Genomic DNA, 14,657 nt, shown 5'->3' on the forward strand with positions numbered 1-14,657 from the left:
ACTGCTGTTTATGATAGATGTATGCACAGATAAGTGCAAAAGCATCCATATAAGATGATAAATAGTATTGGGATAGTGGAACAGAAGAAAATTCTCTACAAGAATATACACATATATATATATATATATATTTTTTTTTTTTCTTTTGAAAGTATATTAAAGTAGAGGCATATATTTCAGTGGGGGGCATTAAACAGGCACCCAAAACACCAAAACAAATAAGATCGATTACATTTTGGTGAGTATATTGACTTGGTGGATATGTTTGTTTTTGTGACTTGGGAGCCTCTGTGTAATGCCCCCCACTGAAATATATGTCTCTACTTTAATATACTTCTAAAGGAATCTTTTGATATATATATACATTTTGTTTCTCTTGTAGAAAACTGTCTTCTGTTCCAACATCCAATACTAACTGTCATCTTAGATGGATGCTTTTGGACCTTATCTGTGCAGACATCTATCATAAAGAGCAATTGGTGGGTGTTTGGCAGTTACTTCCTTTTTACATCTTTTTTTGATTGTATTGACTGACATTAATGCAGCCTCCCTTACGTACCTATCACTTAGACAGACTGTTTGATGAGCCACAGGAAGCTGGGACCCTAAGGGGACACAAGTGGGGAAGTGATGGTCATGTGGTTTGTTTTTATGCTACGGCTGATGTTTCAACCTTATATTCACTCTAGTGTGAGTATTGCATACTTACATATATCTGTATATTGATAGTGTATTTATTCAAAAATTGCAATTTCAGTTCCATAGATTAAACTATCCTTCATGCAGAAATATCCCTGAAGAAGGAGCATTATGACTCTGAAACGCTTGGGGTCTTGCATGACAAATTGTACATTTCAAGTTTTCCTTATGTACTATGGTGGGTCGAAATAATTTTGTCCAGTCCATTTTTGGCATTTTGCATGGAATATGTCAGATTTGGCTTTTTGTTCCTCCATTTTTTTGTCTCATATCAATACAAACAAAAGAAATAAACATGAGAATGCTTAAACATTTATAATTGCAACAATTTTCTGGGGCAAAGTGGTGCATTGTCTGACAGAAATGTAGGGGTGCTAGTATTTTTGGCCATGACTGCATTTTATAAGTATTGTTTTATTTATTGTGAAACTACACAAAATTGTTTTTTTTACATATTGGCTGTAAAAATCCCAAACAATTGGGGAAAAGTCTCCATAGTCAACTTCTCAATGAAACTAAATTTACATCTGGAATATGGTACACCTTTGGATGAGCTGATTGTGGTGATAGGCACTGATCAACTCACTTGTATGCAGGTACAATGTAAATGTTTTCTGTATTAAAGTGGTTTTATCTGCACTCTCCAGTGTGCTCTGCTTCTGTCATGTATAATTGGCCCTTGGAGATATATATACAGAGCTTGACTGGATCCAATGTAGCCCGATACATTTGTAAGATTAGAGATACAGTCTATATAAATATAGCCGGTAACTGACAGGCTCCAAACTGTCACATAGACCTATCAATCCAGGAAAGTCGTTGCATTCCAAAATGTCTCAATCAATATGTTTAATTCATTTCAGGTTTAACAGTTGCACAAGCGTTTCAAGTGTCCCCACTCTTCACCAGGTGCAGGTAAGCTCAACCATTGTTGTGCAGTTGTTACCTGGAATAAATTCAACATATAGAGCAAGAGGTTTGACTTCCCTGAATTGATGTGTGTGTGTATTATACCACCACCACCCGCCTGAACCATAGATACAAGGCAGGATGGATTCATGCTTTCATGTTTTTTACGCCAAATTCTAACCCTACCATTTGAATGTCTCAGCAACCAGTCTGCCCATACTCCTCTGACATCATCAAGGTATTTTCGCTCACACAACTGCCGCTTACTAGATATTTTCACTTTTTCAGACCATTCTCTGTAAATCCTAGAGATTGTTGTGCCTGAAAATCCCAGTATGTCAGCAGTTTCTGAAATACTCAGACCAGCCCATCTGGCACCAACAACCATGCCATGTTCAAGTCACTTAAATCCCTTTTCTACTCCATTCTGATGCTCGGTTTGAACTTCAGCAAGTCGTCTTGACCATGTCTAGATGCCTAAATGTATTGAGTTGCTGCCATGTGATTGGCTGATTAGCAATTTGTGTTACCAAGCAATTGAACAGGTTTACCTAATAAAGTGGCTGTTGAGTGTATAATTAGGCTTAAATAACTAAATGAATCACCTGACAAGAGCTATAGAAGATATATATCTTTATTATTTTCTAAAAAAAAAAAAAACCCTAAACATGATAGAATATGAGACCCTAGAATAAAAATCACTATTAAAGCAGTGTTTTTTTTTTAAGAAACATTTTCCTGTTTTCACACTTAAAATGGAGCTAACCTTACTGTTCCTTCAATGGTCTTGTCTCTCAATGGCATGTCCTCCTAGGTGACTGTCACATACCTGGTCGAGGGCAAGCTGACGAGAGGGCTTTCCCTTACACCTACTGTCCTGTTTCACCTGGAGTTGATGACAGGTGATAACAGGGCATGGAGGGGCATGGGTGCCTTGCTGGAGATCCTGGCTGGAAGAGATGCCGGACAGCAGGCAGACTGGTGAACTTACAGATACAGAAGGCGCTGTAGCAGGTGCAGAAGAGCAGGCAGTAGTCAAGCTGGTGAGCAGGTGGATGCAGGATCTCAGGTGGGCAGAAGTCGGTAGTAGCCAGGTAGCCGAGGTACAGAATCGAGAACCAGAGCGTACTCCGAGCCAGGCCAGGGAAAGTAAAGTTTAGCAGAGAAGGTATGGGAACAGCTGGCAGGAGGCAGAGTCAGGTCACAAGCCGGAGTCAACAGAGTATCAGGAACAAGCGGAGTCAAACAGATCGGGCCAAACACAGGAGTGAGCACAGAATCAGGTCACAGGCAGTAGGAGCTGACGACCACTCAGCAATCCTCTGGTTTCTACAGCAGCTTTAAATAGGCAAGTGGGTGCCAAACACCCATGCTTACTCATGCTCATGTGCGTGAGTGTAATGACCATGCTAATGTGCTTACGCATGTGCATGAGTTGGGCACGTCCAGTTCTTGTTTTTGAGAGTTGTATTATACACATGCGCATATCTTCACACACGACCATATGATTCCCCTGGCAGTGTTAGTTATCAGCCATCTTCGTTGGCTGGTGCAGGATGAAGTCATTTCTGCACATGCTCAGAAGGCCATCATCCCAGCACACAGTGACCATACGCATGTGCAGCTCAGTTTACATAGCCAGAGAAGACAGCGGGCAGGCAGGTAGCTGTATTTTACTGCAAAAACACTGCATGTCTCTTTAGCAATAAAAAGCCTGCCTGCTCACTGATTATGGCAATGGAAGCTTAGTTCCGCTTTCAGAAAGTTGCATATACTCATTCTCTGGGCTGGGTGGTCATTAAATTATACCGAAGGGATCTCACGTTAGCACCATCCGGTGCAGTAATTCTAAATAAAGGCTTGTTCATAACATGTCTGTTGAGTTGCATTTTACTGTACACCTCCACACATGTATGATGGCATGAAGTAAAATGCAGCTAAATAAACATGGTGTGAACAAGCCCTAAATGACAAAAATAAAAATCTGGCCTTCTTCATCACTGAAAGTCTGCTAGTTACATTCCTTTTTTAATTTTTCTTCTTTTTTTGCCAGACCTGTTTAAAAAAAAAATCCTGACTCCTCCTCCCCTTATAGCCAACCAGTCAAGCTCTCTTTTTTGCAAGATGTTTTTAAAAGTAAAATCCAGCAGCCTCCTCCTCCCCTTATAGCCTGCCAAGCACGCTCCTTTCTCTTTTTTGCAAGATGCTTAAAGAAAAAAAGAAAATCTGGCCTCCTCCTCCTTTTATAGCCGGCCAATCACACTCCTTAAAATGCAGCTAAATGAACATGGTGTGAACAAACCCTAAATGACAAAAATAAAAATCTGGCCTTCCCCATCACTGAAAGTCTGGTAATCTTTTTCTTTTTTTTTTTTGCCAGATCTGTTTTAGAAAAAAAAAATCAGGCCTTCTCCTTCCCTTATAGCCATCCAATCAATCTCTTTTTTGCAAGATGCTTAAAAAAAAAAACAATTCGGTCTCCTCCCCTTATAGCCAGCCAATCACGCTTCTTTCTCTTTTTTGCAAGATGCTTAAAAAAAATAAAATTGCGGCCTCCTCCTCCCCTTATAGCCAACCAATCATGCTCCTTTCTGTTTTTTTGCAAGATGCTTAAAAAAAAAATGAGGCCTCCTCCTCCCCTTATAGCCGGCCAATCACACTCCTTTCTCTTCTTTGCAAGGCACTTAAAATGCCATGGCAGATTTTAGGGAAAGGTGAACTAACCCTCTAAAGCAGTGGTTCTTAACCTGGGTTCGATCGAACCCCAGGGGTTCGGTGAGTCAGTCTCGCGGGTTCAGCGGAGGTGAAGACCCACACCCGACTCATATGATTCGTGCAGTAAATATTCATTATTATGTTTTTGTTTTTGTGTGAAAAACATGTTTTAATGGTTTTGTTCTTTGTTCTTAACGGTTTTGTTCATTTTGTGCACCTATGTATAAATATATACCTATGTTTTGAATTTTAAAAATCATATTTTATTTTTCCAATTAAGAAGGGTTCGGTGAATGCGCATATGAAACTGGTGGGGTTCAGTACCTCCAACAAGGTTAAGAACCACTGCTCTAAAGTCTAAGTTCCTTTTGCACCATGTTACACTTGTATTTCCCCGCACTGTGCTTAGTAGCAAACCTAGCCCCAGCATAGCTGGTAAAAGGGAGGGAGTTCTCCCTTACCTGTTAAAGCGGTTGTAAATTCTGTTGTTTTTTTTTTTTTTTTTTTTTTTAATTAAAATAACAAACAAACATGTCATTCTTTCCTTCTCTGTGTAATGGTATTGCACAGAGTGGACCCAATCTTCCTCTTCTGGTGTCCCCCACTGGCAATCTTGGTTCCTCCTCCACCAGATTTCCAGGCTCCATGCCTGATCCCGGTTATCCTGGGACGAGCATGGCAGATGCCACCGTGTAGATGGTAGGGAGATCTGTGAATGTCCATTTGCTGATCTCCCCTTCCCGTTAATGACTCAGAAGGGACATATAAGAGATACTTCTGAGTGGTGGTGTCCCTTTTCCCAGCCAGTATTATTATTATTATTATTATACAGTATTTATAAAGCGCCAATAGTTCGCTCAGCGCTGTACATTACAAAGGGGGACAGAACATGTGACAGAACAATACCAATACAATGTGATACACGAGGGGTTCGAGGGCCCTGCTCTTTCGAGCTTAGTATGGGAACTGCACTCTATTAGTTTCATTTCAGAGCAGGTGAGACATCAAGAGTCAGTCACCAAAAATGCATCACATGAGGGACTTTATGTCCCCTATGTGATGGGGAAAAACAGACTTAGAAAAAATTGTGTAAAAAATTAAAGTTATACCCAAGCACTTCTGCTGGATTTCTTCCACATGCCCCAAGAATGCCTTTTAACCCCATGCACCCTCATTATTTTTTCCAGACTTTTTGTGCCCATCTGAAACTCAGGACCAGAATGGTTGATGCTGCTGGGTAGAGGGGAGGTAGATCAGTGAATAGGTCATGTCCTGGGGTTCAGGCTCGAAGACCAGTAGCTATAGCAGTAGAGAGGTTCCCACAGACCAGCAGGATAAGTACACTGGCAGGTCATCCTAATGGATGATGCAGGCTTACCCGAGGTGCAGGGTCTAAGTACCAACCCGTCTCCACCAGAGCTCCTGATGGTGGAGATAGTATTTAAGATAACAGTCTCTCGATGTGTGTGATATCCTCAAATCAATGTGAATTTGTGCTCCTAAAATTAGTCCACCTTCATGAAGGCATTCTTTATATCCATGTGTTCCTCAAAAAGAAAATTCTACATAGTGCATTACCCCACAAAACATTAGGGAATATAATAACCACCCGGTGCTAATAAAGTGTCACGCCACTCAGTGTCCACTTCTAAGCGGCTGTATTAAACACCCTTACCCTATCAAAGCTTGTAAACGACTTTCTATCTCATAATAATCCACAAAAACTGGTGCTCCATGCCGTCCTTTTCTCCCATCGGTATTACCTCCGACAAAAAACATATAATAGTGCAATATTCTTTGGGATACCAAAAAGTGCTCCCCTTATATTTCACAGCATTAGTGTAATGTAAATCCACTCCCCGTCACCTTACACACCATGCACCTTACCGGACTAAACACTTCCACAAGTATAAATGGCTCTCCTCATCTGATAATCCCTGCCCTGTTCAATCTCCATATGGCATCACGACATGGGTCAAAAAACAAGATCCTTATAGTGTAGTAAGTCTTAGAAAAAGGGTCTAGTTTATTAAAGTTATGCTTACAATTAAAACAGTAGTAAAACGCATTATCTTCCATTGTGGGGAACATGAATCCTCAGAAAAAACGTCAATCAGTGAATAAACCTCAATCAAGATGGCCACTCCGCAACTTCCGGTCTATGTCTATGTCCGATGTCAAGTCCTTGATGTGTTTCGTCACTTCCGACTTCTTCACAAAGGGTGCGTACGTCAGACCGGCGGCCACTTATATACTCTCACTCCTCCCCTTAACACAGACCGATAGCGCCATCTTGAAATAGGGCATTAGCCCACTGATAAAATAAATGAAAACCACCAACTCAAATGGGCCAGTATATAAATGCTAGTATGTATAATGCTCTATATACATATCATGGGGACATAACTGGCATAACACTCTATACCCGCACATATACACCCGCACACATATACACCCGGGCATACGATAACAATAGCAGCAATGCATAATATTATACCTAACACCATCTAGTGGTATAAATTGTATATGCACTATCCATCCACTATTCAAATAAATATTGGATAAATAGATAAATAATAATAAATACACAATTTTAAAAAAATCTCCTGACTATCTCATGAATAAATATGAATAAATTAATTAATTGTTATTAATATACAATATCCATAACACTATATGCAAATGAATCCTATAAATAATCCCCATAGCATATAATACCTCGTAAATCTATCTATTAGTGGACAAATAAATGGGAATATTTTACCCCTATATAAAACTATACAATTTTGGTTAAAAATGAATGAGTTTAAAAATAGAAATAAGGCACCTAGACACAGTTATAATAAAACCCAATTACCATGTATTAAAATACCAAACGTTCATCTAAAATACCTCTAATCCAGTGGAAAGGCAACTACTCCTAATCCCCTAAATATCTATTCTAAAATAGACTAGAAACTAATAGAACCCGTCATGCAAACGGTATCTCTGTACTGAGCTTAAAGCCCGTCTAGAATATAAATAGTAATTACCATTACACTCCACCAGTATGCTAATATCCCAGAGCTGGGTATGGGAGATGGGACGTGGACAACTAGAAAATTTAGACTTAAATCCCTATTTAATATAATATATAGTAAAACTATTTATGTGTCTGAAATAAAACAATTAAGGTCCAGATCAACATCCAGACCTTTAGGTTTCAAAGTGTCCAGTTGGAAAATCCAAAACATTTCATTTCTAGAGATTTCTATAATTTTGTTACTTCCTCTCCAGTGTCCCTCCACTTCATCTATTCCACAAAATCGTTATTGTGTTGGATCACATTTGTGGACGTCTCTAAAATGCCTGGACAAATGATGGTCCTTCTTCCCCTTCTTTATATTAGAGACATGTTCTCTGAGTCTTTTACACAGTGACCTAGTCGTTCTGCCTACATATTGAAGTTTACATGAAGTTTCCAATAAATAGGTCACATAAGGGGTAGTGCATGTTATGAACTAATCAATCTTAAATTCTTTTGTCGTGACCTGTGACATAAAGCTCTCTATTTTCCTAGTTTTCATCCCTGTTGTTTTACAAATATTACACTTTTTACATGGGAAAAACCCTTTGAGATCAAACATCTTAATTGGATTTTTCCTTGGAGGGGAAATTATATTTTTAACCAGCTTGGTCCGTAGATTCGATGCCTTTCTATATATAAACCCAGGTTTATTTGGTAACTGTCACGTACCTGGTTGGGGAGCCTGACGTGGAGAGGATGGCGTCCTCTTACTACTCCCACTCGGGGCCCTTGATAGTGGGGACAGAGGGCACCGAGCCAGGAGTGGCACGAGTGCCTGGTGGGTCTTGAGATGACTGTAGGCAGGTGATGACTCGGACGATCCGAGTGCAGGCCAGGTGCGGGTGCAGGAGTGTAAGTGCAGCAGCAGGTAGGTATGGCGGCAACAAGGATACAGGCCAGGTGCGGATGCAGAAACGTAGGTGCAGCAGGTAAGTATGGCAGCAACCAGGATACAGGCCAGGTGCGGATGCAGGGATGTAGTTTCAACAGCAGGTATGGCGGCAATCAGGATACAGGCCAGGTGCGGATGTAGGAACGTAGGTGCAGCAGCAGGTAAGTATGGCGGCAACCAGGATACAGGCCAGGTGCGGATGCAGGAACGTAGTTTCAGCAGCAGGTAGGTATGGCGGTAACCAGGATATAGGCCAGATACGGATACAGGAACGTAGGTGCAGCAGCGTCAGACAAGCCAAGTCAGGATCAATCGGACAGATCAGGTACAAGGGAGCAGGTAAGCGGATAGTCAGGGATAAGCTGGGTCGGTGCAAGCGGAGTTCTTTCTTTGTCAGGGTCAGATCAGATATAGGCAACAGAATCAGGTTATGGAGTACAGGATATTGTAGACCAGAAGGCATAGGCTAAAGTGTGTTGGTGATTTAAATAGCCCGCCTTGCAATGATGTGCACGCCAGTACGCATGTGTGTAACCGCATGCTCCCATGTGCATTGCCACAGCTGACAGGGATCCGGCACAGGCGCATAGATGTGCATCGGTGAGGGTACGATCCCTGACAGCTCCCCCCCCCCCAAGGGCAGCCTCTGGATGCCAACTGGGCCATTTTCTCTGGATGCCTGCGTCTGATTGCCAAGATTAAGTCTTTAGCGTGGATGTTGGATTCCGATTCCCATGAATTGTCTTCAGGTCCATATCCTTTCCATTTAATTAAATATTGGAGCTGGTTCCTCCTCTTTCTACAGTCGATAATTGTCTCTACCTCATATTCCTCTTCACCATTGACGATCACTGGCTCAGGTGGCCCCAATCCCCGGCCAGGAAAAGGTTTTGAGCAGTGATACGTGGAATACCGGGTGAATCCTTAGTGATTCCGGTAATGTAAGCTCGTATGCTACGTCATTAATCTTTCTTTTTACTGGGAAGGGTCCCACGAACTTGGCACCTAGCTTCTTTGAGGGATAAGTCAATTTTAAATTGGCTGTTGACAACCATACTTCCTCACCAGGTTCCAGGACCAGGTCCCCCTTTTTTTTCCTGTCAAAGAATCTTTTGTTGTCCAGTTGAGCTTTTGTGATTGTCTCCTGTAGCACCTTGTTGTTTTGCTGAAGGAATTCAAAAGTGTTTTGGACCGCTGGAATTGATGATTCAGGCACTATTTTGTATAGAAACACAGGATAAAATCCATAATTAGAGAAAAAGGGGGACTGTTTCGTGGCCGAGTGTTTTGAATTGTTATATACAAACTCGGCCAAGGATAAAACTGATACCCAGTCATCTTGGGAAAATGACATAAAACAGTGAATGTATTGTACCAAGGTCTGGTTGGTTCTTTCCGTTTGCCCGTTGGTCTGAGGGTGATAAGTGGAAGAGAAAGAGTCCCATTTTCAGCTTCTCACAGAGTGCTTTCCAGAATTTTGAAGTGAATTGTACCTCTCGATCCGAGACAATGTTCCCTGGAACACCATGGAGCCTCACCACCTCTCTTATGAAGATTTGGGCAGTCTCAGCTGCAGAATGTACTCCCTTCATGGCAATAAAATGGGCCATTTATGAAAAACGATCCCTACGACAAAAATGGGCGAACATCCCTCTGATGGTGGCAGTTCTACAATGAAATCCATTGAGATAATTTCCCAAGGTCGAACAGGGACTGGTAGGGGCCTCAATCCCCAGGTCTTGCTTCTGTTGCCCTTGTTACATATACATGTGGGGCAGGAATTTACATAAGCTTTGCAGTCCTTCTCCCAATCAGGCCACCAGAACAGGCGCTGCACTAGGTCTAAAGTCTTGTGGACCCCAAAATGTCCTGCCAGGGGATGGTCATGACATAGCCCCAAAATGACCAATCGGATACTTTCTGGTGCAAAGATCTTGTCTACTGACCAGAGTAAACCTTCTCTAATGGATAGAGTTACTCCTGGTGGGGAAGGAGCCCCTAAAGATGCCTGCTGAATTTGTAAAAAAAGGTCTGTTTGTAAAAGACAGAAGTTGCCTGCTGAGAGCACCGTATCAGGGGTAGGAGGATCCTTAGGATCATTGGACATCCTAGACAGAACATTGGGCTTGATATTCTTAGAGCCTGGTCTGTAGGTAATGTGAAATATAAACCTGGCGAAACAAAAGTGCCCACCTGGCTTGTCGGGGTTTTAGACGTCTCGCAGTCTTCAGGTACTCCAGATTCTTGTGATCGGTATAGATCAAAATGGGGTGTGCTGCTCCCTCTAAAAGGTACCTCCATTCCTCCAAAGCTGGCTCGATGGCAAGTAATTCTCGATCCCCTACATCATAGTTTCTCTCCGCAGGGGATAGCTTACGGGAAAAAAAAGACAACTGGATGAAGTAAGAGTTGCAGGCCTTGCCGCTGTGATAGGACAGCCCCAACAACATTCTCCGAGGCATCTACCTCTACCACAAAGGGTAGTGCTGGATCTGGATGGTTTAGTATGGGTGCTGAAGTAAATAGTCCTTTTAATGAGTCAAAAGCGCTTTGAGCTTCTGGTGTCCAACAGAATCAGACCCCTTGTTTGGTCAGTTGGTTGATAGGAGCAATGATAGATGAGAATCCTTTGATAAATCTCCTATAAAAGTTTGCGAAACCTATGAAACGTTGTATTCCTCTTTTTTCAGATGGTGCAGGCCATTCCAGGATGGCAGAGACTTTTTGGGGGTCCATCCTAAAGCCTTCAGAGGATATAATTAATCCTAGGAATTGAATGCTCTGGCGTTCAAACTCGCATTTTTCAGGCTTTGCATATAGTCTGTGTAGTCTGAGGCGACCGAGGACCTTCTGCACAAGTCCTCGGTGAAGTTCAATAGATGTGGAAAAAATCAGAATGTCATCCAGGTAGACTATCACAAAATTATCTAAGAAGTCTCTGAAAATGTCATTTACCAGGTGCTGAAAGGTTGCAGGGGCATTACATAGTTCAAAGGGCATGACTAGGTACTCGAACTGCCCAAATCTGGTACAGAAGGCTGTCTTCCACTCATCTCCCTCCCGGATTCATACGAGATTGTATGCCCCTCTTAAGTCCAACTTGGTAAATACGGTTGCGGACCTGAGTCTTTGGATTAGTTCTGGGACTAATGGCAAGGGATAGCTGTTTTTAACCGTAATATTGTTCAACTTGCTGTAGTCTACACGTGGACGGAGGGAATGATCTTTTTTTTCTACAAAGAAGATACCTGCTCTTGCTGGGGAGGTGGAGGGGCGGATGAACCCCTTGTTTAGATTATCATCAATGTAGTCTTTCAGTGCCTCCAACTCACGCTCTGACAGTGGGAAGATCCGACCGAAGGGAATCTCAGCCCCGGGTAGCAGTTAAATTGGGCAGTCATAGGGTCTGTGGGGTGGAAGGGTGTCTGCACCACGTTTACTAAAAACATCCAGGAAGTCATGGTAGGCTGCAGGAACGATTTGGCATACCTCAGCATCAATGTCCATACACAGTAGGGGCACAGGTTGAGCAGGAAGTTGAGGTAAGCAATGCTTGTGGCAGTAGGCCAATTTAAAGTCCACTTCACCAGATACCCAATTCGCGCTGGGGTTGTGGGCTTGTAACCATGTGATTCCCAAGATAACTGGAAACAGTGGTGCTGCAATAACATCCAGGCATAGTAGTTCCTTGTGACTAGATGGAGGTATTACAATGGGTAGCGGAATGGTCTCTTGAGTGACTGCCCCAGATTTAATGTTGGATCTGTCAGCCAAGTATACTGTCAGTCTCTGCGTTTTGGCTTTTAAGGGTATCTGATGTTGCAGGGCGAAAGTTGAGTCGATAAAGCAGCTGCAGACCCCGGAATCAATGATAGCGGACACTGGCAGGGGTCTTCCCGGAAGCTGGAATGAGACAGAAATGGCATTGTGAGCAGGGTTGATGGTTGCAGGTGGTAGTTTAGCAGGCAGGATAGTCAGAGACTTACATAGCTTTGCGGGACAATTTCATACATAATGGCTGGGTTCTCCGTAATAGAGGCACGGCGTTGGCGTTCTTCCGGAGTAAGTGAGGTTCGTAGCAACCCTATTTGCATTGGTTCGGATTCTTCAACACTGGGTGTGGTAGGACTAGGTGGTACCATGTTTGCTGGAGATGGTGCCCTGGGTAGCATCCACATAGGGCGGACTTGGTTGGCAGACCTTTCCAGTCTTCGTTCCCTAAGCCGGCGGTCAATCTGGATAGCAAGATTAATGAGCTCTTCCAGTGTGTTTGGTACCCCTACACAGGCTAGCTCATCTTTAAGGGGTTCAGCAAGGCCTAAACAGAACTGATAGCGTAGGGCAGCATCGTTCCAATTGGTATCGGAGCTCCAGCGCCTAAACTCCGTCACATAGTCCTCAGCTGCCCTGCTAATGGGAATGGAGAGCTGCTTCTGCTGATGCAGATTGCTGGGGATCGTCATAGAGCTGAGCCATAGCCTCGAAGAAGCGATTTAAGGAAACTAACTTGACGTCTTCCTTTTCCAGCAGATTGTGAGCCCATGCTTGTGGTTCTCCCTGGAGGAGTGATATCACGAACCCCACCTTGGTTGCCTCTAATGAAAAGGTGCGAAGTTGTAATGCAAAATACAGTTCACATGCGTTGCGTAATGCCCTGAATTTGTTGCGATCACCAGAAAACCTTTCGGGTGTGGGGACCCTTGGCTCCGGGGGCAGCAGCATCACTGCAGGGTTCATCATAGCTCCCGAAGCGACAGTTGGAACAGATGTCGCTGTGGCGCTGGCAGAAAGTGCGGCTACAGATAGGGTTTGAAAACGATTTTCAAATCGGTTATATCCCTCTTGCATGCCCTTGACGGCTTGTGTCAGTGCCGCAATGTGCTGACAGATTTCTTCTAGAGGAGAGGCCCTTCTCTAAGGCTCCGACATGGCCTTCTGGTACTGTTACGTACCTGGTTGGGGAGCCTGATGTGGAGAGGAGGGCATCCTCTTACTACGCCCGCTCGGAGCCCCTGATAGTGGGGACAGAGGGCACTGAGCCAGGAGTGGTTTGAGTGCCTGGTGGGTCTTGAGATGACTGTAGGCAGGTGATGACCCGGGAGCAGGCCAGGGGACGATCCCTGACAGTAACAATAGGCCCAAAATGTTATCCCTTTTTAATATAGGCCAGTACTTACACATAATCCCTTCCATCTCCATACTGGCAACTGAAGTTGGAAATAAAAGCAAATTCCATCTTCTTTTCTTCTTTTTTAGGTCTCATTTCTTTTAGTGTTTTTATCTTTCTGTTTCCCATGTATTCTTTACTGATTTCAAATCTGTTTTTCCAATCTACCTGGATCATACCCTTTTTGCACAAACCTTTGTTTAATCAGTTCAGATTGATCAATATAATCCGTAACCCTCGAACAATTTCTCCTTATGCGACTAAACTGCCCCTTCGGTATCCCCTGAATCCATTGTGGATGGTGACAACTGGAGGTAGGCATGTATTCATTCCTATCTGTCTCCTTAAAGTATATTTTGGTATATAATCTCTGATTATCTTTAAAAATACATAGATCTAGAAAATTTACTGATTCAACATTTATAGTCTGGGAAAAACTCAAGCCGTGTGGATTATTTTCTATGTGTTTTAAAAAAAACCTGTAGTGGCTCCATATAACCAGGATATCATCTATAAATCACTTCCATGTTCTTAACCCTTTTCATACCTTCCCAAAAATTACTTCATGTTCCCATCTCGCCATGAAAATATTTGCTAGGCTAGGTGCAAATTTTGCGCCCATTGCCACGCTTTTTTTCTGGACAAAAATCTCCTGCATACCAGAAATAATTGTTAATTCTTAAATTGCTTAAAAAAAAAAATATCTGGCCTCCTCCTTCCTTCATAGCCGGCCAATCACACTCCTTTCTCTTTTTTGCAAGATGCTTAAAAAATAAATCCGGCCTCTTCCTCCCCTTAGAGCCGGCCAATCACGATCCTTTTTTTTTTTTGTTGAATAGAAAAAGAGTAAAAAAAATGAAAGCCATAGAAACGTATTAAAAAACATATGCATATATATTATTTATTTTTTGTGAAAGGTGAACATATGCATTGACAGATTTGGCGGAAAGGTGAACTATTCCTAAAAGGTGGCTATAAATCTTTTCTTTTGATATCCCCCCACCAGCAATCTTAGCACATGCTTTCACTGGATTTCCAGGTTCTACACCCAATCGGTGAACCCAGAACCAGCATGCTGTGTGCCGCTGGGTAGATGGGAGGAAGATCAGTAAATGGATCTTCCATTTCTGTTAATGACCCAGAAGTGGCATGTAAAATGTAATTTCCAGGTCCTGGTGTTCCTAGCCGGGGAAGAAACTAGTAAAGTG

At 42.7% G+C, this 14,657-nt stretch overlaps 1 long non-coding RNA gene across 20 annotated transcripts in view; it reads left to right on the top strand.

Annotated features, from left to right (window-relative positions):
* Positions 1–14,657, top strand: part of LOC149442481 (uncharacterized) — an 876,277-nt gene that overhangs the window by 743,395 nt on the left and 118,225 nt on the right. For 19 of the 20 annotated variants that reach the window (XR_016307175.1, XR_016307176.1, XR_016307168.1 and 16 more), the window contains one exon: positions 1,563–1,614. The exons of the other annotated variant lie outside the window; for it this stretch is intronic. This is a non-coding gene — a long non-coding RNA (uncharacterized LOC149442481). The remainder of the gene's footprint in view (positions 1–1,562; positions 1,615–14,657) is intronic. 20 annotated transcript variants of the gene reach the window in all.

The sequence above is a fragment of the Staurois parvus genome, unplaced genomic scaffold (genome assembly GCF_062004578.1).
Source record: "Staurois parvus isolate SC_StPar_1 unplaced genomic scaffold, SC_StPar_1.0 ptg000885l, whole genome shotgun sequence".
Classification (NCBI taxonomy): Eukaryota; Metazoa; Chordata; class Amphibia; order Anura; family Ranidae; genus Staurois; species Staurois parvus.